The 27,859-nt window shown below is 40.7% G+C and overlaps 1 protein-coding gene across 4 annotated transcripts in view; it reads left to right on the top strand.

The window, feature by feature from the left end:
• Positions 1–5,346: 5,346 nt before the first annotated feature.
• The window catches only part of FAM222B (family with sequence similarity 222 member B), a 56,042-nt gene continuing 33,529 nt past the window's right edge, over positions 5,347–27,859 (top strand). The window contains exon 1 of one of the 4 annotated variants that reach the window (XM_081162220.1): positions 5,347–5,483. The gene's annotated coding sequence lies outside the window, so the exon portion shown is untranslated. Of the gene's footprint in view, positions 5,484–25,797; positions 26,055–27,859 lie in introns of those variants that run through there. The other 3 variants (XM_081162221.1, XM_081162222.1, XM_081162219.1) reach the window with 3 other exon arrangements.

Below are 27,859 nucleotides of genomic sequence, written 5' to 3'. Positions count from 1 at the left end.
AGGAGAGACTAATCAGATGGAACAGACTGCCTGGGTTCATAGCTCAGTTTGCCACTTAGCTGTGTGAATTTGGATAAGTTATTTAAACTCTTCAAGTGGTAGTTTCCTCATCTGTAATATGAAGATGATAATAAAAATATATATTGATTTGAATATAGGACTTAACACAATGTAGGCTCTCAATAAATGTTCCTATCTTAAGGTTAATTGTTTTGCACCTTCAGGAACCTTGTTCCATAAATTTCTTTGTAAACAACTTCTATATTCCTTGTATCAGCATTTATTTTAAAAAATGCTTAATTGCTTCCATCTGAAAAGCAAAAAACCTTCACTAATTCCAAATCCTGTTCCAACTAGGTGTCATTTTATCATACTAAAATAGTGCAGTGAAGACAGTGAAGAGAAGTCAGTGGATTCCAAAGATTTAAGGGGATAGAATTGGAAGGAGATGGTGCCTAAACTCTTCTATGGCCTCCTCTTCCAACTAGATTAATCCAAAGTCCTTTCATGCATTGAGCCCTGCTCCCAAGGCTTCAGTCACACTGGCTTTTTTTCAATTTCTTAAATATGCTAAGCTCATTTCTGCCTCAGAGTCTTTACACCTGTTAATCCTGCCTCCTGTGTTCTTATAGATTTGGCTTCTCGCCATTCAGGTTTCATTTCATTTAAAAAAATATATTTTTACTGATTTTTAGAGAGAGAGGAAGGGAGAGGGGGAGAGAGAGAGACCTTGATGTGAGAGTGGAACATCTACCAGCTGCCTCCTGCACGCCCCCTACCGGGGATCAAGCCTGAAACCCAGGCATGTGCCCTGACTGGAAAATTGAACAGTCAACTTTTCACTGCATGTGGTGATGCCCAACCAATTGAACTGCACTGGCCAGGGCTCAGGCTTTATTTTTTTTTAATTTTTAAAATTTTTATTTAAAAATATATCTTTATTGATTTTAGAGGAAAGGAGAGGGAAAGGGAGAGAAACATCAATGATGAGAGATAGTGATTGATCTGCCGCCTGCCCACCCCCTACTGGGGAATCAAGCCTGCAACCCTGGCATGTGCCCTGATGGGGAATCAAACCGTGTCCTCCTGGTTCATAGGTCAACACTCAACTACTGAACCACACGCTGGACCCTAGTTCCTTTCTTGCTTCACTACCCTCAGAATAAAATACAAACTAACTAATGTGCCTCCAGCTTACTTTGCCAGTCCCATCTTTTGTAACCCCATTCAAGTGAATTCAGCTCAATTGAATTTTTCAGTCCCCCAGTTGTCTGGTATTCTCTTACTTGCAGGCCTTTCCATAGACTGTTCTTTGCAAGACTGGTTAAAATTTCTCATAGAGTCTTTTTTTCCTGCTGTGACAAGGCAGTTTATAATATCGTAAATGAGCACACTGATTACTGAGCCAGACGTCCTGGATTTGATTCTCAGCTCCATTATTTATTGTGTAACCTGGGGCAAGTAACTTCTCTTGACTTCAGTTTCCTCATATTTTAAAATAGGGATAATGATTAGTATGCTGATAAGGTTGCTATTATTAAAAGAACTGATATGTGTAAAGTGCTTAGAATAGTCCTTGGCACATAGTAAATGCTATATAAGTGTTTGCTGTTATTGCATATCCTCTACTAAACTGTAAGTTCTTTGAAGACAAGGAATACATATATTGTTCACTGCTATATCTCCTGCACTTACATGAGTGTCTTGTACATAGTGGATACTCAATAGATTTTTGTTCAGTGAGTGAATAACATCTTTCTCTGGATTGGTTCTCCTTTTGTGGCATCAACATGTTTGCAGCAGTTCTGGATATTACATCTCATATCCAGTTTTAGTGGGAAAGAACAACAGACTTTCTCACAAAGAAAATTCTCCTTGTGCATTTTTAGCTCTGTCTGGATTATGGTGCCCATCCCTAAAACAATTATTGTAACTTAGGAAATGTTATACACTGATTGACTTGGGTCTGGGTTATGTGCTTATCTACATGGTCTGAAAATGGAGTAAGAGTGGTTTCTCTGATTGATTTTCATTGGATATAGTGAATGAATGCTTGATAGGAAGAAAATTCCACTGTTCTGCCCTTGGTAAGAAATTTAAGTAGGGAAATGGCTCAGGAAACCCTTATGGTTCAAATATAAGAGGATATGCTGTCATTATATAGATTTCAGCAGGCCTTCCTGGGGGTTGCATGTGGTGTTGGGGCTAGGAAAGTACGTTCCCAGAAGCTATGGCCTTCTTTTTAGTCATCCATTCATCAGAACATAGTGTCTATATTATTTCTTCCTCCATTCTGGCTTTGCAAATTCCCCTAAGGTGCCAAATGTGCTCTCATTCCAAAGGGTAATACTTTTGCAAGTAATGACAACTCTTCTAAGCCAGGAGCTAGCCTCTGGGATTGACCCAGAGCCCTACCCACAGGATGTCCTGTCTATTACTCACATGTGTCACGATATAATTGCCTAGCCCTGGCTAGGTAGCTCAGTTGGTTAAAGCATTGTCCAGATATGCCAGTGTTTCAGGTTCAATCCCTGGTCAGGGCACATACAAGCAGCAACTAATGAATGCATAAATAAGTGAAACAACAAATCTCTCAAATCAATAAATTAAAAAATTTTAAAAAGATATAATTGCCTAGGTGGAAGGCAGTTCATACATGAGATCTGTACCTTTATGTAGATTTGCTTTTCTAAAGATAGGATTATGCCAATTTATACCCTATTTTCCCACAGCAACATATAGCTCTGAGTGTAAAAGTCAGAAGCATCTGCCCAGCCTGTGTGGCTCAGTGGTTGAGCATTAACCCATGAACCTGGAGGTTAGGGTTTGATTCCAGGTCAGGGAACATGTGGGGATTTTGGGCTCGATCCCCAGCAGGGGGCATGCAGGAGGCAGCCAATCAATGATTCTATCTCATCATTGATATTTCTCTCTCTCTCTTCCTCTCTGAATTCAATAAAAACATGTATTTTTTTAAAAAGTCACATGCATCTGGTGAGAAAAAAAATCCTCATGTTTCTAGGTGCTTCAGGGAATAACCCTTAGTATCTTAGTGACCTGAGAATTCCATTATGTGCATTTGCCTATATCTTCCTGCCTCCTTTTACAGAGAATTAGTAATATTAATGACAAGCAGGTTGTATTGCCTCCTGCATCATTGTGATGCTTTATTTTCAGCATTCTCAACCTTTACTCTAGGGCAGCAATTTTCAACCAATGTGCTGCAAGAATTTTTAAAAATTAATTTATTTCTTGATTGTGAGGGAGAGAAACATCAGTTTGTTGTTCCACTTATTTATGCATTCATTGGTTGCTTCTTGTGTGTGCCCTGACTAGAGATCAAACCTGTAACCTTGATGTATGGGAACAATCCTCTAACCACCTGAGCTACCCAGCCAGGCCCGCAAGATTTTTTAAAACATGAATAACTGGCCCTGGCCAGTGTTGCTCAGTGGTTAGAGAATCAGCAGGTACACTGAAGGGTCCTGGGTTCAATTCCCTGTCAAAAGCATGTACCTGGGTTGCAGGTTCGATCCTTGGTCCTGGTCAGGGCACATGCAGAGGCAACCAATTGATGTGTCTCTCTCACAATGATGTTTCTCTCTCTCTTTTTCCCTCCGTCCCTTCCCCTCTCTCTAAAAAACAGAATAAAAGACATGCAATACCTGCCCTGTTGGTTGAGCATTGTCCCATGCACTGAAAAGTTGCCAGTCTATTCCTGGGCAGGGCACATGTCCAGATTGGGGGCTCAATCCCCAGTTGGGGTGCACCCAGGGGCAGCCGATTGATGTTTCTCTCTCACACTGATGTTTTGCTCTCTCTCTCCCTCTCCCCTCCTCTCTCTCTTAAAAGCCAACAAACCATATTTAAAACAAAACAAAATGCAATACCTGACTAGTCAGGGGCACTGACCTCTTTTCCCTTAGATTGTCAAATAAAAAAATGACAACCAACACAACAATAACTGTCTGGTGTGAATAAATTAAAATTATTTTTTTGTCAGATGGGCAAAAAGAATTTTTTTTGGTGTGCTGTAGAATTCTAGTAATTAGTTTATGTGTGCCATGAGATGAAAAAGGTTGAAAATCACTGCTCTAGGGTCTATTCTTGCTTCTTTACAAAATGAGGAAAACTTTCCTCAATCAAAACTTTCCTTAATCAAACATTCATCCTGGCATCAGGTCTAGAAATAGGGAGAATGTAACACGGTTCACAGAAAAATTGGCACGTCTTTTTTTTTTTTAATATGTCTTTATTGATTTCAGAGAGAGGAAGGGAGAGGGAGGGAAAGAGAAACATCAATGATGAGAGAGTCATTGATCGACTGCCTCCTGCATGCCCCCTATTGGGGATCCAGCCTGCAACCTGGGCATGTGCCCTGACCCCTAATCAGACTGCAATCTCCTGGATCATAGGTTGCTGCTCAACCATGGAGCCATGCTGCCAGCTCGAACTTCTTTCTTCTCCCAGCCCACCCCCCAAATTTTGGTCCCTATGTCTCCAAACTCTGAATTCTACAGGGAGACTGGCTGGAGGAGGCATGGAAGAGTCACAGTGATAAGGAGAGCTTAGTCCTTACCTCCTCTTCCCTTTGGCTATAGTGCATTGCCTGCAGCTGTCAAATTTGTGTTGTTGAATTCCCAGGACTCATTTGGGCCTTGTTTCTTCCTGGGCTATGCCAAGGCAGCACAGTGGACTAGGGGCTGATAGTTGGGCCTCCTTAGGCTAATGGTCTGGTTTTCCTTTACCAGTTTGCAAAAGGTCCAGGCTCTACAGTGAGCTGGAAAGTAGGGGACAATTAGCCTGCAAGTCCCTCAGTGGCACATATGAGATGCCTAGAAAAATTTCGTGGAATAAACAGTACGCTCTTAACAGACTGAACTTAGCAGTGTCCCAGTGTATTCTAGGTGCAGTCACCTCATAGACAAGGTCCCCAGGGCTTCTGAGCACCTCCTAGCCAGCAGTGTATTCTGGGATGTCAAAGTTGCCTCTTATACAATTACCCCCATACATTCTAGATGTGATCGTATTGAAGGAAACCTGGACTTATCAGTGCTCACCTCAGAGCACCTGAATTCAAGCCTTTAGGTGCAAGTGGGATCCAGAATCCTGAACGTGCCATTAAGTCTATAGCCCCTTATGGGTCCAAACGTTTAATAACCTAGGCAAGGTATTTCAGAGGCCTCGATCCTGAGGCAGCCGCCAAAGCCTCTAAGCTTAACAAGTCCTCGAGGCCAGCGGCCATGTCTACCTGAGACCCCGGGGGCCAGGGCATCAGGCACTGAGTTAGACGCCCCCAGAGCGGGCTGCGCAGGCGCGGGTTGCCCGAGAAGGCCCCGGCACTCCAGGCTGCGCAGGCGCAGGAGCGGCTGCCGGCAAGTCCCGACGGTGGCGGCGGCGACTGAGGGGCCGGGGTGTGGAGTAGCGGTGGCGGCGGCGGGCGGCAACGGAGCAGCCATGAGGGCCGGGCCCAGTCACCGACAGTGAGTTGTGGTGGAAGGAGGGGAAGGGGTGGCTTGGTGGATAGATACTCCGACTTGGCGGGTGGGGAGGGCTCTCCCGGTCGGAAGGAAAGGGGCGTGGGGGAGGGACAGATCGAGGTAATGACGGGAGAATTTGGGGCACGGGTGGGCAGATCGCTGTCCCCAGGGCTGGGCAGCTTTGTGGAGGAAAGGGGGTGCGCGTTGCAGAGTGATGGAGCCCACGGCAGGGCCACTGTCCCGCACTCCGCTGTTTGTCATCGTCCCTTCCCCCAGGAGCTTTCTCTGTCGCCTCTCCCTTTCCGCTTCTTTGAGAGAATGGTCGCGGGGGGAGGGTGTGGAGGATGAAAGCCCTGCTGGAGCTGAAGAAGCCAACTCTGATCCTGACAGGGAAAGGCCGGTCGCTCCAAGCAGTAGGCTGCTCTGGTAGGGGATGGAAGCCGGGAGCCCTCTGTTTGAAGCTGATGGGGATCTAGAGAAAAGAGCTATGGGCTTAGAGTTCGACAGGTTCCAGCCCACGTCCACCACTGATTGAAGTTGATAGCTAATCTTGGGCAGGTCCCACTTAACCTTTCCGAACCTCTGGAAGATGTAGTGATACAGTGGGCTATTGCAAGCATCATGTATGTGATTGAGATTGTTTATGAAAATTGTAAATTGTAAGTAGTAAGCTGATCTTACTATAACACTAACAATATTATTGGATTTTAGACCTTACTGTTATTAATGGAATGACTAATTTCTTTGTCAAGGTGAAGCATATTGTTTGCAAAAACCTCAATAGGCACATATGTGCTTTCTACCTAGGCATAGCAGACCATGTGCAGAAATACCAGTTTGTTCTTTGATGTGACAAATTAGTCATCAGACTTGTGTAAGAAAAATACCATGCTCTTGGGCATTTTTACAAATGGTCTGTAGCTCCTACCCAAGAGGAAGGAAATAGAGAATGGAAGGCCAATGTGTTAAATTCTTAATGAACATAGTTCATTCAGGTTTGTTCCCTTGTAACACAGTTGGTACTAATGTGCTTTATTATGAGTTGAGAAAACTAGTTTGAAACAAGCTGGAAGGGCTGCACAGTGAGGGATGTGCAAATATACTTTGTTATTTTTAAACTATAAAAAACTGTTTTCTTTGCAAAGGAGTCTGCTTGCTCCAGGGCCCTGTCTCTATTTTGGAGGTCAGATAAGCATATAGCAGCTTTTCAACTCCATTTTTTGTTACTCTGCTGGTGGAACCTCCAGGGTGGAGTGTCTCTAAGAGAAAGACAGAAGCAGCTGTGCAAGAGCCCAAGAGGGGCTGGTTCTTTCTGATGGGTTGAAGGAGCACTCCTGAGGCTTTGTTGTTGTTCTTGTTTAGGATAGACAAAGCAGAGCACAGAGTTAAAAACTGTGTGCTTCCAGAGGAACAAGATGGCTTTCTAACCACAGCTTTTGACAGGGAGGTGAAACTTTTAAAAGAAACTCCTTTCAAAAGAACAGAAAGATACCGATGCTTCAGCTTTGCTGGCTCTGAAGATTGAGAGCTTGAAATGGTGAGGCCTTTTGGAGATTAGTGAATGTTTTGTCTTTCATCTGAGCCAAGATAGGGAGTGGCCCTACTAGATCCTTGAAGATTCACAGATAAGAAAAATGAGTTATTTTATAGGAATGAGAGAAATGAACCCTAGCTGTCTGTAACTTCTGTATCTGGTAAAATGTATTTTACTTCTCTTTCCTGGAAATCCACAGTGATATATCATTTTTAACTTTTTGATCTCCCAGTAAATTCTCTGTCCATAACACGTCCATAACACTGATTATCCTTTTTGAGGATAGTTTAAAAAAGGAAGCGTTTGTTACTTTTGTCATAGATCATTTACAGGACACAAATTTATTCTGTCTTTGACTACCACATGGAACATGAAGTAGAGATATAAAATGCTAGAGCTGGTCTAGCCATCTTATTTTTAATAATTGGACATCTATTTTTAATTTTGGTAATGCATTTTTCCTTCTGTTCCTTCTGAAATTTCCATCAGTTCAAATAAGTCCATAAATGCTGTTTGTGTTAGGTTAAAATGATAGAGGTTTCTTCAGCTGTGATGAGAATTCCCTGTCCTTTCCTCCTTCTTCTATTCTTTTTACTATTTGTGGTTACTTTTATGTAGTAGATAACTGTTACTAAATGAGGAGTCTTCTCCTGGGGGAAAGAAAGGTGATGGTCAGTGCCAGGATTGCCTGTTGTCTGAGCAGTCTGTCTAAAGTGGGGATGTAAGGGCTTCCCATGCACCCCTGACAGCAAGGACTAAATAAAAGGCATAAGGTTTACCAGTTCATTTTTATTCTTATAAAATGAATCATTTTTCTTAAAAAAGCATCTCATGCCTCAGGGAAAACTTTTTTTAAATTGATTTGAGAGAGAGAGAGAAACAGACAGACACATTGACTTGTTCCACTTATTTATGCATTCATTGGTTGATCTTTGTAAATGCCTGAGCAGGGAATGAACTGGCAACCTTGGTATGTCAGGATGATGCTCTAACCAACTGAGCTACCTGGCCAGAGCTCAGGGAAAACTTTTTATTTTTAAGTTCTGTGTTTTTTTTAAATTGATTTCAGAGAGAGGGAGGGAGAGAGAGAAATATCAGTGATGAGAGTCATTAATTGCTGCCTCCTGCCTGCCCCCTGCTGGGGATCGAGCCTGCAACACAGGCATGTACCCTGATCGGGAATGGAACTCCATCTCCTGGATCATAGGCCAATGCTCAACCTCTGAGCCACGCTGGCCAGCCTCAGGGAAGACTTTTTAAACCAGTCTATATAAAAACAAAATTATCGTGTTTTATCTCCCTCCTTTTTTCACTGAGAATATTTAGTTGCAAATAGAATCTCTCTTTCTTTCTTTCTTTATTCTTAATTTTTACCCGAGGACATCTCCATTGGTTTTCAGAGTGAGTGGAAGGGAGAGAAAGAGGGAGACATCGATGTGAGAGACACATCAATTGGTTGCCTCCCGCAAATAGGCCCCAGTGTACAGGGATCGAGCCTGCAACCAAGATACATGCCCTTGACTGGAATTGAACCTGAGACCCTTCAGTCCATGGGCCGACACTCTAACCACTGAACAAAACCAGCTAGGGTGAATCCTTGTATCTTAAGAGCCTTTCCTGATCCTGCCACCCATTCCTTAACTGAAGTTTCTTTTGTGATATTTTCACAGCTGCTAATTAATAATAGAGCACAAAGGTTTCTTTGTTTTATCATTTGTTTTGATTCTTGATAGAGTGCTAATAACTTTCAAGGAGGACTGACTATATGGGAAGATGTTAAAAATGAAAAGTAGAGAGTGGAGGGATTTAATTTAGTGAAGTTTTAGGTTGGTTCTGATGTTTGGAGGGTAAAGGATTGAAGAATGAAGCTATGAGCCCTGGTTGGGTGACTCAGTTGGTTGGAGCTTTGTCTGGTACACCAAAAGATTTTGGGTTCCATTTCTGGTCAGGGCACATAACCTGGGTTGCAGGTTCGATCCCCGGTTGGGGCCGTGCAGGAGGCACCTGATTGATGTTTCTCACATCATTGTTTCTCTTTTTTCCTTCCTCTCTCTCTAAAATCAATAAACATATCCTTGGGTGATGATCAAAAAAAAAAAAAAAGAATGAACTTATGGTTCAGGGTAGCATCCTGAGAAACTGAGGGTTTGCTTACCAGTGTTTAGCACAGTAGTTGGTATAGAGTAACTGCACATTAAATATTTGATGAGCAGTTACTCATATAACAGTATGAATCATAATCAGTGAACATGGGTTCAAATCTTCTGCAACTTTGTGCATCTTTGAATGAGCTTACCTATATGTCTTTATCTCAGTTTCCTTATCTTTAAAATGAAGATAATAGTTGTACTTATTTCAGGGGGTTGTTATGAGGATAATAGTGTTAATACATATAGAGTGTTTAGAATAGTACTTTATACTTATTAAATGCTAATTATTACTGGTGTTTATTAAATACACTCTCTCTTTGTGCCCAAATCTAAGCTGATCAAAGGTGATTATGACATAGCCCCTGCCCTTTGGGGGTTCACAGTCTAGTGGAGAAAACAGAAATATACAAAGTAATTATAATAGAATGTAATACCTTATTTTATCAAACCTGTGGTGCCAGTGATTGTAAGGCTCACAGTTATTTTACATACCACAAAGAAAGAAAAAGTGCTGCTAATGAGACTGGCATGCCATCAGTTGTAATATGTATCCTGTTTTCAGAGAAAAGTGTGTGTGTGGGGGAGTATGTCTTAAGCTTGATGAAGCACTCTAAGTGCTCTACTAGAGGGAGGTACAGCTTGTTATGGGTGCAGGTATTGTTTGTAAAGACCTCCTGCATTGAACCTGCTTGATAGGCCGTTACAGATGGACAAGGAAGATAGGGTATTCCAAGCAGACAGTAAAAGTCTGAAAATGGGAAGGGAGAGGGCATTATTGATGTGTAGCACCATATCAGGACACAAGCAGGAGGAGGAAATGAGCTAAGACTTTGGCAGAGTAACATTGTATAATGCAGCAGAGCAGGACAGGAAGCTTGGAACATTTTCAGAAGAGACGTGACCCCAATTCTTGGATTTAAACTCCTAAAATATTATAGCACCTCTAAAAAGATAATTCTAATATATTAAATTGGGGAGTGAGAATGAGTGTGAAAAGCGAAGTGGCCAGGGGAAGGGCTGCAGCTCTACGGCTGACCGGAGTGGGAAATAAGTGTGAAGTCACTGTACTTTTGGTGAGAGGTGAATGCTTTCTCAGCAGAGAAGTGTCTGATATTTCTGTCTTTTCATTTCCATCAAGGTCTTGATTATGCCCCTTTATAGGTTTGTAACTTAGAGTGAAAAGGAATACAACTCAAAAGGAAAAATGCTAATTTTTCTTTATTAAAGATATATTTAATATAAGGGGGGTAATAAGTTATCAGATTTGATGGCTCAGTTATAAAATTGTAGTTTGGTACAGCACTGGATTGTACTGTTTCATGGGAAAATATGATATAAAAGACTTACTCAGCTACTAACTTTCTGGTAACTAAACCTGAAGCTGGTTGGGAAAAGTACGAAAAACTAGAAATAAGATAAACATTAATTCATGTAGTGTCTTTTCTTTTTATCAGTGAACCAAAACTAGGCTTGAATCTCTTAAGCTATTTGGACTCTGATTTCATTGAAAAGTGTTGGAGTTAATCCTTTTAACAATCAAATTCATCAGACAAATGTAAGTGCCTACGTTATGTTGGGCATTGTGCTAGGCACCTGGAGTATGAATGACATACCCTTGTTTTTAAAGAGCTCATATTTTAATTGTAGACAACATAAATAATTATGAGTCAGTACAGTAAGTGCTATCATAGACATCTGCACTAAGTGCTATGGGAGCATTGGTTCTGTGTGGTGCAGGGAGAAGGTTGTTTGAGAAGGCTTCCTAGAGGAGTCAGTAGGATTTTTTTTTTTTTTTTTTTAAATCCTCACCCGAGGATATTTTTTCCATTGCTTTTCAGAGAGAGTGGAAGGGACAGAGAGGTAGAGAGACACATCAATTGATTACCTCCCACAGGTACCCCGACCCCAACTGGGGCTGAGGATTGAGCCTGCAACCAAAGTATGTGCCCTTGGCGGGGGCTCTTTAGTTGGCAGGCCGACGCTCTAACCACTATACTAAACTGGCTAGGGCAAGTCAGTAGCATCTTGAAGGATGAATACAATTTGGCTGCTTCAACAAAAAAGGATTGGAGAAGGTAGTGTTTCAAATGCAGAGAACAGCTTGCACAAGGGTACAGAATTATAGGAGTATGGACCTTTCTGTGGGCCAGTGGTTTAATATGGCTAGATTGTGGGGTATGAGGCAAGAATGGAAGGAAATGAGGTGAAATATGAGTTTGAGCCCAGTTGTGGATGACCTTGGTGAGGGGTCTGGATTTTATTTTGTAGGTACTAGGGAGTCACAGGAGAGTTTTAAGCTAGGTAAAGAACATGTTCACATCGCTATTTAAGACAAGTAATACTTGACAGTGTGGAAGTTAGATTTAAAAAGCTGAATTTGGCTGCAGGGAGAGTAGTTGTGAGATTGTTATAATGATCACTTGAGAGATATTGAAGATCTCAATTACATTGGTAATGGTGGAGTTGTAGACAGATTAAAGACGTTTTTTGGAGACTGACTAGAAGGATCTTACTGACTTTATGTTGAGTAGTATGTAAGGAAGGAGTTGTGAAAGATGGATTTGAAATTGTTTGCTTGGGCAAATAAGTGGATGGTGATGTCATTAACCAAGGTAGGGAATCCAGGAGTAAGAAGCCATAACATTTGAGGGAAAATTAGTTTGATTTTGGTATATTAGATTTGAGGTATCTGGGAAATCTAGGAATAAATGTCCAATCGGTTTCTGGATATTTGTGTCTTGAGTTCAGTAGGAAGGCTTAGAATGGAGATGCAGATGGAGAAATCATTAGGGTATAAGTCTGAGTTAAAGACAGCATGATGACCCTCTGAGTCTGATTTCCAGATGCTTTATACGTTGTTCATTCACATTATCTGGAGGGATTGGCTTTATGGGAATATGGCTTCTAAATACCTTCTCTATAGTAGGTCTTGCAATACTGATCCTTTTCTTATTTTTCCATTTTTTAATGTGCTATAAACTTGTCTTAAATTAGCAGTTTTTATTTATTTATTTATTTATTTATTATTTATTTATTTATTTTCATTTTTTTAATATATCTTTATTGATTTCAGAGAGAGGAAAGGAGAGGGAGAGAGAGAGATTGAAACATCAATGATGAGAGAGTCATTGATCGGCTGCCTCCTGCATGCCTCTGACTGGGGATCGAGCCAGCAACCCGGGCATGTGCCCTGACCAGGAATCGAACCCGATCGTCTGGATCCTAGGTCGATCCACCACTGAGCCACGCCCGGCTGGGCTTAAATTAGCAGTTTTTAGATTGCAAACAAGAATAAAACACAAAATTTCTCACCTTAACGGAAAGAATGGTATTTTAATTAAATAAGGCTACTATTCATCCTTAAAATAAAAGCATTTTTAGGTTAGTAAAATTTTTTAAAAATTTTTCTTTCTTGATTTATTTTATTTAATTTATTATTTTTAAAAAATATATCTTTATTGATTTCAGAGAGAGAGGAAGGGAGAGGAAGAGAGAGATAGAATCATCAATGATGAAAGAGACGTTGATGGGCTGCATTCTGCATGCCTCCGACTGGGGATCGAACCCACAACCCAGGCATGTGCCCTGATCGGGAATCCAACCACGGTCTCCTGGATCCTAGGTCGATGCTCAGCTGCTGAGCCACTCCCAGCCGGGCTATTGGTTGATTTTAGAGAGAGAAAAGAGATAAACGTCAGTTTGTTCTACTTATTTATGTATTCATTGGTTGCTCTTTTTAAAAAATATGTTTTATTGATTTCAGAGAGAGGAAGGGAGAGAAAGAGAGAGATAGAAACATCAATGATGAGGGAGAGTCATTGATTAGCTCCCTCCCACACGCCCCCCACTGGGGATGGAGCCTACAACCTGGGCCCTGATGAGGAATCAAACAGAGACAACCTGGTTCATGGGTCAATGCTCAACCACTGCACCATGCTGGCTGGATGTTCAGGGGGGAAGAGGGAGACTTTAAAGAATGCTGGAAATGTAATTTCCTAAAATACTTGAATTTTTAACTTAGTTTTATTTTTTTGGATATATTTTAAAGAATTTAAAAGATACATAGTAAAAAGTCTCTGAGTGGAAATTTTAGATCCTTTAGAATTTCTTTATTTTACTTTGAAATGGCAGTTGTGTGCTCTGATTTGTAAGACTTCAAGAATACTTTGCCAGTCCAGCTGGTGTGGCTTGGTGGATGAGCCCCGACCAATAAACCAAGAGGTCCCTGGTTCCAGTATTGGTCAGGGCACATGCTGGGGTTGTGTTCTTGATCCCCAGCAGGGGGCATGCAGGAGGCAGCCAATCGATGTTGGTGTTTCTCCATCATCAATGTTTCTATCTCTCCCTCTCTCTCTAAAAATCAATTTAAAAAAATTTAAAAAAGAATACTTTGCCACTTTAATAATTTAATAATTTTCCTCTTTAGTTGTTAAACTTGCTTATTGCCAAATACTGTGCTACTTCGCTTTTCTTCCCTACTCTCTTACTATCCTAGGACACTTCTGTGTCACCTAAAGATATATTCTCTACTTCAGTGTGTGAAAAAGTATTCACTAGTGAGATTTATCAAGTTACTTGGGGAATGTGTGGATCTCCTCCAAAGTCTAGCCAAGCTATTTGTTCTCCCAGAGATTACTTAAGGGACTGAAGCTTGGACATTCAGTATATTGTGGCAGGAGACACCCTTAATATTCTTGAAGGTTGTGTATTATAGCTTCCAGGTGAGTGTGGGTTTTCAGATTTGGGAAGACATTGAGAAAATTGGCTGTGACTTTTAGGCAGTTGGACCAGATCCAATATTGATTAACAGCATTTCCTCCTCTGCTTGGCATCCATCCGCTTCCCTCTGCTGCTGCTTTCTTATGAGAGGCAATTTGGACTATTTGCTAGTGTTTCTGGATCATGTCTCTACTCTTCTCTTTTTTTTCACAAGTACTCTGATTTTCCACCAGATCTCAAATTTCTAGGTAAGGACTTTTATTTAGTAAAGTAAGATCATTCCTCTTAGTAGAGAATTGTTGGATGTCTGATTAGGCTCCTGTGTCTCACCTAAATATCTGTTTGTTCTTGATAAATTGTTACTTCAATTGCTCTCTAGTCCTTTAATTTATTCTCCCTCACCTTTCTCTCAAAAGCCATAAAGTGTAAATTGTCTTTACTTCTTTCTTGCACACCTACAGTTTACTGTATTCATATTCACATTGTCCTTTCCTTTCTTGCTATACTGGTGTTTTGTTTTGTGTGTGTGTGTGTTGTTAATATGTCTTTATTGATTTCAGAGAGAGGAGGGGAGAAGGAGAGAGAGATAGAAACATCAGTGATGAGAGAGTCATTGATCAGCTGCCTCCTGCTTGCCCCATACTGGGGATGGAGCCCACAACCCAGGCACGTGCCCTGGCTGGGAATTGAACCGAGATCTCCTGGATCATAGGTTGAGCCACGCCAGCAGGGCCACTGTATTGTGTGTTTTGGTTTTTTTTAAAGTTTTTATTGATTTTTAGAGAGAGGTAAGGAGAGGGAGAGAGAATCATATATGTGAGAGAAACATCCATTGACTTTCTCCCATATAGGGATCAAACACGCATCCTGGGTATGTGCCCTGACCAGGAATTGAACGGGCAACCTTTTGGTGCACAGGAAGACGCTCAACTAGCTGAGCCACACTGGCCAGGGCCTTTCTTACTGTACTGTTAATCTCTCTGTGACCTTGTTGCATCACTGTTTCTTTTATCTGAATCATCAATCTTTTTTATTTCTTTTCCCCCAACTCAACCCCTAGTTACTGCTCAGTTTCTCTCCTACTCATAAAAGTAGTTATGCCCCTGCTCTTTTCACTCTCTCACAGCCTATTTATTCCTCAGGCATGTAATTTGATTTTGTCCCCACCACTCCACTGAAATTGCTCTGCTCAGTGACCTAATTGTCAAACCCAGATGACACTTTTCAGTCCTTAGTTTACTTTGCCTCTCTGTTTCTTTAAAGTGTATTGTCCAATCTTGGTTTTTTTCTTACCTCCTATTTCTTCTTAGTCTCCTCCATAATCTCACCAGTCTCATACCATCCAGTCCTAAATGTGATTACATTAAAAATATGTATGTATATATATTTAATTGACTTTAGAGAGAGAGGAAGGGAGAGAGAAACATTGATGTGAGAAACATTGATTGGTTGCCTCTTGCACTTACCCTAATGGGGGATCCAACATGCAACCTGGGTATGTACCCTGACCAGGAATCAACTGGTGACCTTTCAGTGCACAGAACAATGCTCCAACCAATTGAGCCACACCGGCCAGGGCTGGTTACATATTTTTGTCAAAGTGTTAAAATATTTTAATGTTTTTGTATCATTTTAGGTGGATTCCTGTTCTCTAAAAACCTACTTTAACTAGGGTTATGAGCAATATACATACAATGCTGAGTGAATGAGGTGTTTTTAAGAGTTAGGTCCTTGGTCTTGGAAAAGCAGATTGGCTTGACCTTGGCCTTACCATAGATACGTTAGTTTTTTCAGCTGTCAAATGAGGATAACAGGACCAGTTTAGCTCAGTGAGTGGTTGTGAGGCATGACTACTAATGAAAATAATTGTAAAACACTTTGGCAAGTGTGATACAAATGCTAAGTAATAGTTCTTTATTGGGATGTTGTGAAAATTAGCAACATGCTGCCTGTTAGAGGCTTTAAGTTCCTTTTGAGAAAGGTGATATATTTTTATAAATATAGTTCAGGATTTGGGAAAAGATATTGCTACCCTAATTTCTAGAATGCAACAATTATGGAACCATAATAAAACAATTTGTTGTTGTTAATCCTCACCAGAGGATATTTTCCCCATTACTTTTCAGAAAGAGAATGGGAGGAAGGGAGGGGACTGGAGAGAGAAACATTTATATTGGTTGCCTTCTGCATGCACTCCGATCCGGGGTGGGAAGTGAACCGACAATCCAGGTATGTACCCTTGTCCAGAATTTGAACCTGGGACCCTTCTGTGCACACTCTGACGCTCTAACCACTGAACAACACCAGCCAGGGCAAAACAATTTTTTTTTTTTAAATATATCTTTATTGATTTCAGAGAGAGGAAAGGAGAGGGAGAGAGAGAGATAGAAACATCAATGATGAGAGAGTCATTGATCGAGCCCACAACTGGGGCATGTGCCCTAACCGGGAATCGAACCCTGATCGCCTGGATCCCGGGTCGATGCTCAAACGCTGAGCCACGCCTTTGGAAGATTCTAATCACTAGAGTTCTTACCATCTTGGCCTTTTGGTTCATTATGTCAGTTATAATGCTGAATGTTTAAAGGCTGGTGGGGGTGATTTGTTATCTGTATTTTATTTTATTATTTTTTAATCCTCACTCAATATTTTTCCATTGATTTTTTTTTTTTTTTTTTTAAAGAGAGAGTGGAAGGAAGGGAGAAAGGGGGAGCGGGAGAGAGAGAGAGAGAGAGAGGGAGAGAGAGAGAGAGAAAGAAACATAGATGTGAGAGAGACACATTAATTGGTTGCCTCCCACATGAGCCCTGGCCTCCGCCGGGGATCAAACTTACAACAGAGGTAAGTACCCTTGACTGGGAATCGAACCCTCGACCCTTTCGTCTGCAGGCTGACACTCTAACCACTGAGCCAAACTGGCTAGGACTATTACCTATATTTAAAGCATTACAGCCTATCAATAGAACCACTTACAAAAAGCATTGGCAAAGATTTTTAATTTATTTTAGTTGACACCAAATAGACATCTAGGTGATGGTTGCAGTTAGGCTTTGACGAGGGACATGGTGTCATTTCAAGCAAAGCTAGCACTTCTTGTTCCATACCTGAGTCTAAATATAGACTGAGTGATTTTGTGTACTTAGAAAATGCTTGAAATTTGAATCTGATGAACTAAATTTTTCTCAGCTCCTAAAGTGGCATTAACAATAGAGGAAAATTGGGAAGTGGTTCTTTTGTTGAATAAAACTGATAAGGAAAAACTGAAATGGTTAAGCAATAGTCTGCTGACATGCTCAGAACTTGAACTCTGCTGACAGCTCAGTTGAGATCTTGTGTATTGTTTTTTCAATAGGGACCTGTGTATTGCTGATTTTAGAACAAAGTGACATGAAGTTCGTAGCTTTACATAGGTTGGAATTGAATATTTTTTCTGGAATTTAAGTTCTTTCACAATCCATTATCTCTCTGTATCAAGGATAAATAAAAAGCTTAGGTTTCTTTTCCTCTTTGATGGGAAGACTATGCTTGCTTTTGCAGCACCCAGGCATTATTTGCTTTTCTTTTGTATTTGGTGACTGATAAAGGGGTCCGTGAATGGCCTGCTTCCACAGCAAAGTTGAGCAAGCTTACTTTTTTGGAGGTGCTTTACTTCGGTGATTGTATATTTAGGCTTTATGTTATTTGCTTCCATCATCTGTCATGTTCATTGTAGACCCAGGGATCAGCTTCAGCTATTTTACGTTCATAGGTAAAGGTGTGTGTGTGTGTACATATACATATATATATACATCTTTTGTTTTGTTTTTTGTTTTAAGTCATCCTTGTGCAGGGGCCATCCTAATCTCAGTATCATTCCAATTTTAGTATGTATACTGCCGAACCGAGCACTCATATTTTAATTTTAGTTCCTTTGGACTTGATTTGCAGCTTTCTTGTATCCATCCTACTTAATAGTTTTCTTCCCAGATTAGATGTTTCACAAAACTTATATCCTAAATGTTTTTAGGAATGTATTACCTATGCTAGGCACCCTCCCCCTCAACTTTCTCGAGGTATAATTGACAAAATAGTAAAATATTTAAAGTGTACAACACGATTTTAGGCACCCTTTAAAAAAAAAAGTCTTTATTGATTTCAAAGAGAGGAAGGGAGAGGGAGAGAGAGATAGAAACATCAGTGATGAGAGAGTCATCATTGATTGGCTGCCTCCTGCACGCCCCCAACCAGGGATCAAGCCCGCAACCCAGGCATGTGCCCTGACCGGGACCCGAACCAAGATCTGGACCCTAGGTCTATGCTCAACCGCTGAGCCACACCCAGCCAGGCTGTTTTTTGTTTTATTCATTAATTAGTAGCCAACGTTTCTCTGGAAGCTTGCAGTTGGCAGTACTATCAAGTCAAAAATACCTTTAGTACTGTATGGAGAAAGTACTTTTCACCACTTCCTAACAATGTGGAATATATGTAATATTTGACCTTATGTATTTTTTCTCTGAATACTAGTTAATGCCCTTTGAAAATTTACACCTTTGGTTATATGTCCTTTTTTTTATTGACTTGTAAAAGTTCTTTGTATTTTGTGACCATCAACTCTTTTGTAAACATTGCAAATATTGTTTAAGGTTATGAATAAGAAGTGAGAAAGCATGTAATTGCATCAAATGCTTATCCAACATGGTATTTGTTTAAAATGTTTGCCTTGGTTATTTGAGCAATGGTAAGCGTCGTCTTTTGTCTCTCTCCTTCCAAAGATGCATAGAAAAACTCCTTCTGTCTAAAGTAAAGTGTTGGCTCTGTATTGGTTATAATTTGCTTTTTCTGGCTGGCAAAGCCTTTTTGTTTTCTGTCTTCTAACAGATTATAGGATTGTGGGGAAACAGCATCCAGGGCTTTTTCAGGAACTGTGCCATTTTATCTACAGGAGAAGCCATTGGCTTTGGCACTAGAAGAGAATTGGCTTTGCATTTAAAGATGCCAATTCATCCTTGGTTCACAAGTTTGCTGTCTCATTTTGTGTGTGTGTGAGTGAAACTTTCTTAGGATGTTGGCTTTTAGCTTTTCTACCCATCAGTGTAAGAAATTAATAACTTGTCCCTTCTCACCAACTCCCCACCCTGACACCGACAATCCAAACGTACCAAACCATAGCAAATGATGCAGCAGTCATTTGAGGATTAGGGAAAAATATACCACACATATGTTTCCATTGCCCTTATGGTGACTTTGAGCCTTAATTCCAGCTTTTCAGTTAAAGTCTTAGTCTTTCCTATGTAAGTTTGAATTATTTAGGTGTAGAAATGATTTGCCAACCAACATGCCTCTTTACAGAGGCTTTTTAAAGGCAAGAGTGAAAGCTAATTGTCAGAGTACTCTTTTTCCTAACTTGGAAACTTAAACTTGTATATGACAGAGCACATTTAGCAAACTTCTTTTTATTCATTTACCCTTGACACACTCTTTTTAGGTGGGTGTAGCATAATTTATCCTCATTTCAAGTGAGATTTTTTATTACATAAACAGTCTTAAGTCCAGTTGTACCTGTCCTTCATGCTTTTTAAACTATGTACAATTGATTTTGAAACCTAGCCAACTACATGTTTAGGCAAATCTCCCCCATCCATTAAGGCCCCATGCCTTTATTTTCTATAGATAACAATTTAAAGATACCTTCTAGGTATTGGTTATTTTCATTTAGATTAAGTCAGGGAAGATTGTTAATAGAATAAGCCAGTTTGGATAAGCTGGTTTGTCTAGTATGAATTATTATATGGACATGTGATTTTTTTTTCTCCCTCTACCAGAAATGCTGCTTCTCCTCTCCTGCCCCAAACCAACAGACTTGCAAAAGTTGGGGTTTGGTTCTCATGTGCATTCTTTGTTTTAGTTTGCTTTTTTTTTTTTTTTTTTTTAAACTCATGTGTCTTCTCTCACTAGACTAAGTGACTTAAAGACAGGGACTGTAGCTTATTATTATTATTATTATTATTATTATTATTTGTCTCTAGGGTCTATTAGAGTCCCAGATATATAAGAATGCAATAAATTTGTAACATTGTGAGTGCATGAACTCTCAAAGATACTGAGAATGGATTTTACACTTCCCTCTAGTGTCTGAAAGAGAAAGTGCAGCCAGTTTAAAAAAAGGTTACCTTACTACGTTGAAATATTTCAAAGCATTGCCTTCTAAAAATATTTTTTTAATTAATTTTTTTATCCTCGCCCAAAGATATTTTTTCCATTGCTTTTCAGAGAGAGTAGAAGGGAGAGGGGAGAGAGAGAGAGAGAGAGAGAGCGAGCGAGCGCGTGCGACGTGAGAGAGACACATTGAGTAGTCGGTTCCTGTATACACCCGGACAAGGGCCAGGTATCGAGCCTGCAACCAAGGTACATGCCCTTGGCTGGAATTAAACCTGGGACCCTTCATGCCACAGGCCAACTCTCTAACCACTGAGCCATACTGGCTAGGGCTATTTTATTTATTTTTTTGAGAGAGAGAAGAAGGGAGAGAGAGAAACATCAGTCGGTTACCTCTTGCCCCTTACCCGGGGATCAAGCCCATAATCCCTGGCATTTGCCCTGACCCCCAACCTTTCAGTGCATGGGACAATGCCCAGCCAACTGAACCACGCCAAGCCACACTGGCTAGGGCAGCATTGCCTTTTTTAAAAAAAGAAACTATAGCCAGGCCAGTGTGGCTCAGCAGTTGAGCATTGACCTATGATCCAGGAGATCACAGTTTGATTCCTGGTCAGGGCACATGCCTGGGTTTCAGGCTCGATCCCCAGCAGGGGCATGCAGGGGGCAGCTGATCAATGACTCTTTCATCATTGATGTTTCTGTTTCTCCCTCTCCCTTCCTCTCTCTGAAATCAATAAAAATACAAAAAAATTAAAATTAAAATAAAAAAAAACTTTAAAACTTGTTTTTTCAGACATGCTGTTCTCTGCAAGTTGAGTGAATAATGAGGTTTCTTATCAAAGTCTGTGTTCTGTCTAATGCGTGTTTGAATTCTGTAAAATGTCACATAGCAAGTTTTTATGGGGGAAGTGCCTTTTTAATAGTGTTCAGCTTCTGTTATAGATCATTGTTACTGTTTTGTCTTTGTTATGCAGATCTACTGAAAACTATTTGTATTTTTATTGGAGTAAATTAAGTATCAAAGGCATCTGTTTTGGGACTTTTTTGCTTGCTATAAATGTCATTTGGGAAATTTGCAAAATGGAGTACTCAAGAAATGCAAACAATCATTAGACGAGGTAGATGTTACCTAAACTAGTTTCAGTCCAGTCCATTGATCTTTTCCATCTATTTCTGAGAGATGATATATTTTTTACACTATAAAAGATATATTTTAATATCTTTTACTGATTATAAAAATAAGAACATTCAACATAGAAAGTTTAAAAATTATAAAAATAGTAACCTGTAATTGTATTACTTAGCTAATTTATTAAAATTACAAAATTAATGTACTTTAAAAATTTTTTTAAAGATTAAATAAAACAAATATTGCCCAGCCAGCGTGGCTCAGCTGTTGAACATCAACCTGTGATCTAGGAGATCTCGGTTCAGTTACCAGTCAGGGCACATGCCTAGGTTTCAGGCTTGATCCCCAGTGGGGGGCTTGCAGGAGGCAGCTGATCAATGACTCTCTCATCATTGTTTCTATCTCTCCCTCTTCCTTCCTCTCTCTGAAATCAATAAAAATATATTTTTAAAAAATTCTCTCCTTTACTTCTCCCACTTTTCTTTCAGTAATGACTGTTGACAGATTGGTGTATATACATCCAGATATTTTCTTGGATCCTATAGACATATACATTCATATGTGCTTAAAAATGGATGTGATTATTACTATTTTAAATCCTCACCTGAGGATATGTTTTCATTGATCTCTAGAGAGAGAGAAACATTGATGTGAGAGAGAAAAATCCATTGTTTCCCTTTTGTAAGCTCACCAACTGGGGATCGAACCCACAACCTTCTGCTGTACTCATCATGATGCTCCAACCAACTGAGCCATTCTGCCAGGGTGGATGTGATTATTTTATAAAACAATCTGAAATTTGATATTTTAAAACTTTTTTTTTCAAATCCTTACCCGAGGATATGTTTATAATGATTTTTTTTAGAGAGGGAGGAAGTGAGAGGGAGGGAGAGAGAAACATTGATGTGAGAGAGAAACATCAATCAGTTGCCTCTTGCAGGTGCTCAGACCAGGGATTGAACCCACAACCTGGGTATGTGCCCTAACCAGGAATCGAACCCTCGACCCTTCGGAGCATGGGTCGATGCTCCAACCAAGCCACACCAGCCAGGGCTGATATTTTAAAACTTTTTATTGAGATAAAATATACGTACAGAAAAGTGTACGTAAGTAGAGAGCTCAATGAATTTTCACAAATTGAACATACCTATGTAACTAGTTCCCAAATCAAGAAACATTACTAGCCCTTTTGAAGCCCCTCCTATCAATTTTTCCATGATACTGTTGAAGCACAATAAGTACTTAGTAGTGGCAGAGTGAGAACTTGGTTAAAGGTACTTGTTTTATCTTGAAAATGAATTAAAGTTATTAATGATTTCAGCTTTGGTGGCTGTTTTGAGAACTTGGTTCATTTAAGTTATTTGGACCATTCTTTTGCTATGAAGTTTACTGGCACAAGTATTTATTGAAGACTTTACCATGTATGCCTTCTGTGCAGCATTGGGGAGGGAGAAGATACAAATGCAAATATAATACTAGCTCTGAGTTACAGTCTAACTTAGGAAAACAAATTACATTGGACAACAGAACAATTAAGTACTAAATTGTATAGTAGTGGTTCAAAAGAGGAATCATTGCTGACAGCATTAAAGAAGGCTCCACAAGGGAGGTGGAATTTGAGCTGGGCCTTGGAGAATGGGTAGGATTTAAATGGAATGGTTATAACATTAAAAGTCATGGCAAGAAAGTAGAAATGGATGAACATGATACACAGACAATGAACAAGCAGAACAGCCTGTCTAGTGTGGGGAAAACATGCTGAGGAAAGGTAGGGAGTTAAGTTTGATAACATAGGCTAGTGCCAGGTTATAGGACATATAACAGCCACAGAGTGGAAACTTTGCTGTATGACATAGGCACCAGGAAGCCATGATATAGCTTACTGGATTAGGAATATTAGATTTGGAGCCAGAAAATTCAAGTTCTTTTTTTTTTTAGAGAGTAAATCTTTTTCTTTTCTTTTTTTATTTTATTTTAGAGAGAGGAAGGGAGAAAGAAATTGATTTGAGAAAACTCAAGTTCTAATACTGACTGAGTTTTCCACTTACCAGCTATGTGCAGCTATTTGACCTAGGGTAGATAGTACAACCTCTTTGGACATCAGTTTCTTCATCTGTAAAAATAGGGGAAATTTCTATTTCATAGAGTTATTATGATAAAATAATAAAATGTGTGTGTATATAATATATATGCACATGTACATATATATACATATTACTTGACAGGGCTTTGCATCTAGTAAATGTGCAATAAATTGAACTGTTTCTGTAGTTCTTAAGAAGAGCAAATGGATGAAAGCAGTAGTATTTGGAATAAGGGAGACTAGAAATTATAGTTGCTCCCCCCCAGACATATGGTAAGGGTCTCTGTTAGGGTAGTGGTAATAATACAGGAAGAGGACATTTGTGGGACATGAAAAATAATTGGAATTGAATTTCTGTTTAGGAGGAAATGTATTGGATATCCCTGTAATCTTTTCTTAAACAGTTCTAATTCCTCTTTGGTTTCTTGGACTGTATAGATACTTTTGGCAAGATATGTTTGATTTTTAATTTCTGTTAAAGTATTTGAAACCCCCTAAGAGTTCCTGTTTATGTTTTAGAAGAGGATATTAGAAGTTTTGTCTGAATTATCCAGTTGTCAACAATATTTGTGATAATAATGACAAGACACGTATGTTTGTTTTTGATGTCATGGCAAACTAATTGGTGCATGAGTGATCTTGGAAGAATTTAAGCTTTCGTTTCTATTCCTTAAAAAAATTGTCTTTATCAAGAAGGCTAGAATCTGAGGAAAAGTACTGGCTCAGATGTTTCCCTTAGACATCAAGAATACACTTTTTTTTTTTTTAAGTTTTATTTATTGATTTTAGGGAGAGAGAAACATCAATTTGTTGTTCTACTTATTTATGCATTCATTGGTTACTTCTTATATGTGCCCTGACCAGGGATCGAACCCACAACCTTTGCCTGTTGGGACGATGCTGTAACCAACTGAGCTCCCTAGACAGGGCAAGAGTACACTATTTTAAACAGTAGCTTCTTGCAGTATTATTTCGTTATTTTAATATGGAAAATGCCAGGAGATTGCTAAGTGATGTGGAGGAGAGTTATATCTGCTTTGTGCTCTTGAGAATTGGACTCACCAGCTAGCTAATCTGGCAGACTTCTGTAGGCAGAATTTAAAATAAAATAAAAATTTCACATTTGGTTCTTTTCATATGGACCTTAATAAAAGCTAGCCCGCCCAGCCAAGTTGAGCGTTGACCTAGGATCCAAGCAATTGGAGTTCTATTCCCTGTCAGGGCACATGCCTGGCTTGCAGGCTTGATCAATGACTCTCTCATCATTGATGTTTCTCTCTCCCTCTCCTTTCCTCTCTCTGAAATCAATAAAGATATATTAAAAAAAAAAAAAAAAAAAGCTCTAGCCTATGAGACACCAATGAAGTTCCTCTATAAATCTTAAATCAGTCTTTTAATTTAGTTAGAAAAAAGAGCTGGTTTAAAAATGGGTATGTTTTTGGCTCCTTTTCTGTTTTCCAAGAAGATAGAGGTTATATGTGTGAAATGCTTTGAGCTCCATATAAGAAAGGGCTACTTAATTTTAAAGTATTTTTAGTTTTTTGTTTGTTTTTTAATTATAGTAGTACTTGGGGTTGGGGAACTAAGCAGGATTGTAGTGTGATTTAGATATGTAATATTAGTTGCCAGAACTCTGTGGACAAAATTGATACAATCCTTAGCATATTCCATTCCAGCAGTATTATGCCCCTAACGTTGGCATTAGTGATTGAATTGTTGATACTACCTGCCATTTATGACGCGGCCTGGCAGTTGCTGAGAGTTTTTTTCTAATATTAAGTGTATGGCTTGAACAAGACTTAAGATGTTTGCTTCCTGGTTTTACTGAAACCTGCTAAGGGAGAGATTAGCTTGCGTTTAATTGGATGTAGATGTCTGTGTCTGAGCTGGGTTGGAGCCAACTGTGTGTGTGTGTTTTTGGTGTTTCTTTTTCCCAGATGACTTAATGTTTTTTCACTCGCCTCCCACCACCTGCTTCGATATGCATACCTTCCCAATACGTCCCCTACCCCATCCCTTAATTTCTTCGGTACGGGAAGCGGGAGTTTCAGACAGGGTGGATTGATGTACAGCTGATCTAATGTGCAAACCTAAATCTATGCACGGTTATGAGGGAGGGCAGTTGATTAGTCTGAGACAAGAAGGGCGAGGCATATAGGCTTGGGGAGCATCTTTTAACTGTCTGGTGTCTCCCGGTGCCTACGGCTCTGGAAGTCTGAGGCACTCTGGGAGGTACCGCCTGGATGGGGGTCTCTCCTAGTACCCAGGCAGCGGGTGGGCTGGGGAGCGGGAGAAGGGGCGCGGCACCAATTGGCCCATCTATGGGATACTAGGCTCCCGGCTTTGAGGTGGGGGCCCAGGGAGATGGGGGCAGCTCTAACAAAGAGGAGCCGCGCTGGGGCCGGGGCCGCGGGTAGTTGGCCTATCCCCGGCAGCTGACCTCCCAATGGGCCTCCCCAGTTGGCTGCTTGGCTAGTCGCTCTGCTGGCTCCCTGGCTCGCCATTGGCTGTGAGGACGGGAGGGGGCTCACGGAGGGCCGGGAGGGAGTTGAGGGGGCGGGGCTGGCTTCCGGCGGTGAAGCGGAGCTAGCGGCGGCAGGCTGGGGGAGGGGGTGTCGGCGCACCGCGGAGTGCTGCGCTCTGAGAGCCTGGCACCCGGAGCAGCCGCCCCCTCCCCCTGCCAAGACATCTGGAAGCCCCTTCTCTTTCGTCCTCTCGGGGCGGGGCGCGGAGAGTTGAGCCGCTCCAAGGCGGGCGGGGCGGAGCCCGGAGCCCCACCGAGCGCTGCGGAGCGAACCTCACCTTCCTTCCAGGGCTCAAGGTGTGTGTGTGCTTTTTCTAACGCAACCCCGACTACTGCCGACTTAACCTTGAGGGGAAATGGAGTGGGAACTAAGAGCTCCGCATCCCATCAGTTTATTTTGATTTTCTGATTCTGCTCTTCATTCTTTCCGTCCCTTCATCCAACCCCTGCAGCAGGGTAAGGAGATTCAGGACTCATCTCTTTTTACTGATGTGTCGATGTCGGTCGCGTAGTAAAATAACAGAAGAAAAGAGGAGCCTTTTTTTTATGTGGCATCTGATGCAGTAAACCGCAAAAAAAGAAAGAAAAAAGGCTGGGAGTGGGTTTTTGGAACTGTACTGAATCCTTGTCCATTAAAAACTGTCTTTACCATTTACCTGCTTGGGACTACCTTAATCAGCGAAAACTATCTGAAAAGGAAGAAGGTGCTAGTGGAAGAAGGAGAGCCCCCGTCAAATGGTGGATAAAGGAAACCCTGATAGTTGTTAGTGATTAACTCTGCTAAGTCTCTTCCCGAGTACATTTTCACCGGCTGCGTGTAGTGCTGAGCCCTGTGGGAGAATCCTAGCTAGAGGGAGCAAACTTACCTTGCCGTTACTGTAACTTAAAAGTCTTGTTTTTCCACCAATCTGTTTCTTATATACATAGGGTCTCAGAGGAATTAGTTTTGGCTGTCAAAAACCAAAACCAAATTTTAAAAAATATCCAGGTGAATTTTGTTTAATTCATTTATTTTTTTAAGGCCCCCCCCTTAATGAATTTCAGTGACTGTAGCATTACAATTTAAATTGTATTTTTCTCTTTTGAGTTCCTTTGCTTCTACAGCTTATGGGTCCCTTCTTTCTGTAGGATGCAGAGCTCATCTTCAGCCAAAATCAGGAACCTCTTTGTAGGTTTTTTTTGTGTGTTTTTTCAAACCAGACACAAAAGTTCTTAGTTTATTAATCTTCTCATGAAAAATCTGCACAATTGCCACAGATAAAGCAACTAAATAACCTTCACTCCTGTTATTCGATCTCTAGCTCACTTTTTGCCAGCACCAGCATTGGCCTTTGCAGTCCCCCTGACCTCCTTCATTCTGTTCTTGTGTTCCTTTCTCTGTTGTCTTGAGGTCGTCTTCTCATACAGGCCAAGTCTGTTTGGGTTCATTTTGCTTTGTGTAATCCAAGGACTCATAAATCATGCCAAAGCCAGTTGTCTTGCCACCACCAAAATGGGTTCTGAATCCAAACACAAAGATGACATCTGGTGTGGTCTTAAACATTTGGGCTAGTTTTTCCCAAATTTCTGTCTTGGGTACTGTTGCCTTCCCTGGGTGAAGGATGTCAATGACCATTTGTTTCCACTGAAGTAGTCTGTTGATCGTGAACCTGCTGAGGAAGGTTGATCTTCAAGCAGCCAGGGAGGAAAAGAGCTCTTTATAGGTGTGGGTGTTTTTTAAACTATATCTTTATTGATTTCAGAGGGGGGGGGAGAGAGAGAGACATCAATGATGAGAGAGTGTCATTGATTGACTGCCTCCTGCACTTCCCTGACTGGGAATTGATCCCGAAACCCTGGCATGTGCCCTGACTAGGAATCGAACCGTGATTTCCTGGATCCTAGGTCAATGCTCAACCGCTGAGCCATGCCTGGCCGGGCAGTAGGTTTTTCATAGAGAGTAAAGTTATCAGTTGATGATAGAAAACTCCAAATTTATGATAGAAACAAAGGTTGTGTGTTTTTGTGTGGCACCACATGTCTGTGTTGAGTGGCAATTTCATGGTAAACTTGTTTTAACTGGGCATTTTTCACCAATTAGCTAGAGTGCCCAAAGGGATAAA

The sequence above is a fragment of the Miniopterus schreibersii genome, assembly GCF_964146895.1.
Source record: "Miniopterus schreibersii genome assembly, chromosome: 16".
NCBI lineage: Eukaryota > Metazoa > Chordata > Mammalia > Chiroptera > Miniopteridae > Miniopterus > Miniopterus schreibersii.
This window is presented reverse-complemented; position numbering and strand designations above follow the sequence as displayed.